Raw genomic sequence first — 5,473 nt, 5'->3', positions numbered from 1 at the left:
CAGCCAAGGAGCCTGCAAGGAGCAGGGACACAGAGCTCCCTGCACACACCTTCCTCACGCCCACGTCATGTCCCTGGATGACAAGGAGCATCAGAACGCAAAGCACGAACATCTCTCTGAGCTGACAAGGAACATGCAGCGTTTGACCCGGTGCTTTGTCTTGCTCAGCTTGTCTCCCATGCGGAAATGCTCCATGTTTCTGATAACACACAAGCTAAGTGCAGAAGAGATTCTAGTTTCTCTGCTAACACACACCGAGGGCCATGAGATGTCACCAATATGYTGGGGAGCCTGCTGCTAAGGGCCTGGCATGGGGATCAGCAAATCAGGGTGGCATGAGCAGCAAAGCAAGGGGCAAATACGATTGCTGCATCTGCTTGTTTCTGCTCCTCCTGCTTCAATATCCTCCCACTCACCACTATTACTGTGTAGATCACAGCACCACGTCTGACAKCTCCATCGAAATGCCAGCCTGTGTGAGCTGCTTTGCTCCCCTGGACCTCGTGGAGACACGCTGATTTTACCAACATATTACGAACGTGAGTAATGCTAACGTAGATGCTGTGTTATCAACAATTTGGAAGGATCAGAAAAAAGATGGAGCAACATCGGCTTCCTCCTAAAAGTGAAAATCAGCCATTTCATTATCTACCACTCGGTCACTTAACAATTTATTCACCATGCTCATAAATCCAGAATCAGCTCAGGGAAGGCAGGGCCCTTGCAGGAACTAAGAAGTAGAACTAGCACAGATATTTCCTGACTTGCCAGCTTTAACACTACATAATATTAATAATAATAATAAAACTCAATAAGTAATAGTAGCAATAATATCAATGTTTCATTCCTACCTTCCAAATAAAACCCTCATCCTGAAAACTCCAACAGGCACTATTTTGGCTTAAGCTAATAAAACCAAAACAGCAACTTCACTGCATCTCTGGGATAAAGACTTGCATTGAATGTGTTTGCAGTAATCTGTCTCAGAGTTCTCAACAGTAATTGCATCAGCTCTGGCTACAAGTTTCTGCACAGATGAGGAAAAGATTGATGAAACCTGGCCTGAGAACATCTACATAGGTTTTTAAATAGTCTTCTGTAGAAGAAAGAATCATTGATTAATGCATCCTAGATGTTACAAGGAAATGTTAGATAATAACAATCATAGTATTTTCCCTCCTTTTTTTTTTCTCAAAATACTTTCTTATATTTCAGTGATAGTGAATGGAAAGGAGATGAAATATTTCTGCTGCATTTCCATTCTGTCACATCCTTATGTGGCTGATGCATGTGGATGATGTATGATGCATACAGGTGTTTTTCATCTTCTGAAATATCAGGTAAGTCTTCTAGGGGTCAAAATTATCCAGCGGAAAGGTTTTGTTGAAAAGCCTGGTTCAGTGAGTCCGAAACATTTCACCTGGAAGAGTTTCAGATAGATATACCATAGAGGGACTCATAACAGAGCTGAGGCAGAGCTGCTAGAAGGTCCATCCCAGCTATGCCTTCACATGGACATTTCAGTTTTGGTGCCTAGGAATGTTCTTTGGCACTATTCAGTTTATTAGCAGAAAAACAGCTTTAGAGTCCAAGCAAAAATTGACACAGGGCTTTGATTTCTAGGAGGCTGCCTTTCCTCCCATATTTGACCCAAGATAGTCAAGAGAAACCTGCGGGATAATTCATGTAGTTATTTGAAATACAAATGGTTTTGATTTCTGTGAAGCCACATGAGCTCATGCATGGGTGATCTTAACTAGGAGCTCTTAATGCTGGCCTGCCAATAGGTCAGCATTTTATCTCTGAGGATTTCCTAGAGTCTATGAACTGAGATGTGTCAGATTCAGAACCAGGTCTACAAAACTGAGGGAGATTGTAGACTTAAGTCCCCTAGCACCATACTTACAAAATTATCTTTGAAAATATCTGCTTCTTTTCTTGCCTAGTCACACAAGGTTTTGCAGTTACTACAGATTCATGGACTATGCTTCACCACAGTGTGCTACCCTACAGATCTCAGTCTTTTCATTTCTTCTCCTCTGGACTTCTTTTACTTGTCCTGTCCTCCCTGTAATTATGTTATTCTTATGTCATTTCTATYCGCTTATCTAAACCCACATGAAAATATCACGATGCTATTATATTTGCCTGAAAATATTTGCTACAAATATGCCAAAAGGATCATATTCCTTGTTCTGCATGTTCCCCTGAGGAAGWGTACTCATTAATTTGATATCCAGCTTTCATTTTTTTTTTTTAAGGGAACAAATGACAATTATTGTTTACTTTGAAGCATGATCTTTAGCATGAATAATTCCCCCCCTGTAACATCTGCTTCCCAGGCATGCAGTGACAGCAGACAATATGCTTCCATATTTTGCAAACCCATCTGACTGGCAGGAGCTCAGCCTGGGACTGACTGTCCTGCAGTGCAGTCCCAGCAGGACAAGATCACCTCTCAAGAGAGTTTCTCGAATTCAAGGATGTTTTATAGCATTCCCAGATGCATTAAAGCGTGGTTGGACCCAAGACAGCATCCTTGTGATGGAAGGAAGGTATCTGCACCACTTGGCTATAAACATTTGGGGCATTTTGGGAGGCCCCTACTGAGATGATGGGACTGTGTTTCCAGGAAGGGTCCAGGCCCCTGCCTACCAGGTGATTTCTTGCCTTTTGTCTTTGGCTGCACGATGCTGTGGAGAACCACAGCAAGCAAGGAGAAGCTTTCCCGAGCCAAGGACATCTTGGCTGGCTGCCAGTCAGCCTAACTTGTTAAAGCTGCCCATTTCTTTCTTTCTTTTTTTTTTTTTTTTTTTTTTTTTTTTTGTTCAAGTTCAACTTTCAGGGCCTTTCACCACTCTTGGCCAACACTTCTCAACTCATCTGGCAGATACAGCCATCATTCTCCCAGCCCGAGATCCTAAAATCTGGTTAGTGCTCTTACTGGAATACATAAGGCATTGCAGAAGAAAGATCTAACACAGAAAAAAAACCAAAATATACTATGTTATGAGCTCTTTAGGAGAGAAGGAAGGAATAATCTTTTTTTCTTTTTTTCCTCTGTGTCCTTGGTGACTAGGGCAAGTAGTAGTATATAGAACATTCAAGATCTATATYAAGCAAAAGATCTCACAAAAAGGGCTATGGAAGAAATAGATTGCCTGGAGACAGTGTGGTCTCCATCACTGGAGAGCTGGACAACTGCTTAGACAAGCAGCTGTCAGAACTGATGTGGTTATACCGCATAGCATAGAAGGGCTGGGTGACCTCTCAACAGTTTGAAATTTCATCGTTTTCTCTTTTCTCAGAACATCTCACCCAAAGTTGCTGCTGGGTTATGGTGTTTAGGAGCTTAGATACTTTGTGAATTTATTTTGGTCCTGGTCAGTGGCTACCACATGTCCAGGAGTGTGTCATGCAGGAGACTTGGAGCCCTGCAGTCTGTGCTGAGAAGAGGTGAGAAGCAGAGAGCCTTCAGCTCCCGATGGAGTTTGGATGCAAATTTGCCACACAATTTGCTTCTCCAGCAAATATTCAACATTTGTTCTTCTTGTTTTAATGCTTGTTATATTTCCCTTTGCTGTTACTGAAAAGTGGGTGTATTTTCATCCTATCACACATGAAAAATAACTATATTTGAAGGCATTAAGTAAATAAAATGAGAGGTATACAACATATCCAACATATCCTGCCATACCTTTACCTTGTATTAGCAAGTTAGAAATTATGTGAAAGAAAATATTCCTTGGTGCTTATTGCCAGTGCTAAGGTGCAAATGCTCCAATCTTTTTGGCTGCATTTTATTTTTTTAAGAGATTAGGAAAACTAAATCATTCTGGCTAATATAGGACTTTACAAACACAGAGAATTGTGATAGTTTCTGAAATGCACATTTAGAAAGCAGCTGAACATACAGATAAGAAAATGTCTTCTTTGTTAATGCTCCCCATGATTCACAAAGGTCCCTTTTCAGTACAGAACTGCCATTAACTACGTATTTCAATACACTTAAAGCATTGTTAGAAGGTGTCTCAGGGAGCTGGCTGTTCTTTATTAAGCTATAAAAATGATCTTCTCTCTTAGAAAACACAAGCAGCACAAGAAAAACACAAACTATGTTTACAACCYGAGATCCAAGCACTATTCATCTTCATGAGATTTCAAAATTTCCATGGCAAAACTCTTCGGCTATCACTGTATCTGATGTTCAAGGCAGATTCTCCAGGGATAGATCCTCCACTGATGGGATTACTGTCATTCCAAGAGTTCTAAAGTTCCAATGTTCTAATTTATCAACCTAATTTACTTATTTGCATATTAACTAAAGATCTCATAACTTGGTATATAAAAGCACCAGCACTGGTCTCTTTAAAATTGAGAGATTTCCCACAGAATTGAATCAGGAAAGTCAGAAGTAACTTTAAAAAAAATCAAAGTATGTTTCTGTGACAAAGCATCTCTTTCCATGTTGTCATTTGTCGATGAATTTATTGTCTTAGTTGTACTTTTTGTGTAGTTTATTGGCTTATTTGGATAGATTATTTGTTTAGTAATTTGACAGAAGTTACAAATGGAACTAGCACTGCAAAGGAAAAAGGAAAACATATATAGCTCAAGCTAGTCAGAGTTGTTCACTGATATATACCCTACAACAAAGATCTGATCAGGGAAACCACTGAGAAATCTTTCTAATGTCTTTTGCAWGGTTCAGATCTGGCCCTGTAGGGACTACACTGTCTTTTATGTCTTATCACATTTTGATCACAAGAGAAAGAAAGGGAAAATCTGAACTGATCAGAACACGTTTATACAAACATGCATATTTGTACCCATATGTCCTTTTTTAAAGCCGTATTTTCTCCATTTTAATCTGCAGAGAGGAACTTGACTTTGGATCTGCTATTCATTTTGATAAAATCCAAGCTGGAAGACGATGTGGAATGGAGCTTTCTACAAGGATGTTATGCGAGATATTGTACAAGATAAATTCGCTTTGCAATGTGACTATGACCAGGTACCTAAAGGCACAGGAAAAAAATTCCATYGGTCTTAGAGAAAAATGTATGTGTATAAAATAATACTGGCAACTCTAGTAGAAAGTACTGGGACACTTTGTGCCTTTAAGCTAAGCCATCATTTAAAAACACAAGAAATCTGCAGTGGGTCAGCGTTGGTGTAAATGTGGTAGAGATCAGACCTTCTGGGGAAAACTCAGCTCAGGGCAGTGCTGCCCAGTATTTGCAAGGAGGAGCTTCTCCTCAGAACTTAGTCCTCACTTTATCGTTGTGGTTGATCACTATAGTGATCCTTAGCAGTGGTGATCACCAAAGCCATGTTCCACCAATCATTAAAATTCCCCCACATGTATTAAGCGAAAACAAAACTCTTTTTTCCCTCCTTAGTTCTTGCTAGCACTCTAGGGCTGCAACCGATAAAAACTGATGACTCTCTAAATGTGATGTTCTCAAATTTA

This window comes from Nothoprocta perdicaria, unplaced genomic scaffold, assembly GCF_003342845.1.
Source record: "Nothoprocta perdicaria isolate Ctin4 unplaced genomic scaffold, notPer1 scaffold_377, whole genome shotgun sequence".
Lineage (NCBI taxonomy): Eukaryota > Metazoa > Chordata > Aves > Tinamiformes > Tinamidae > Nothoprocta > Nothoprocta perdicaria.
Note: the sequence above shows the minus strand (reverse complement) of the source record.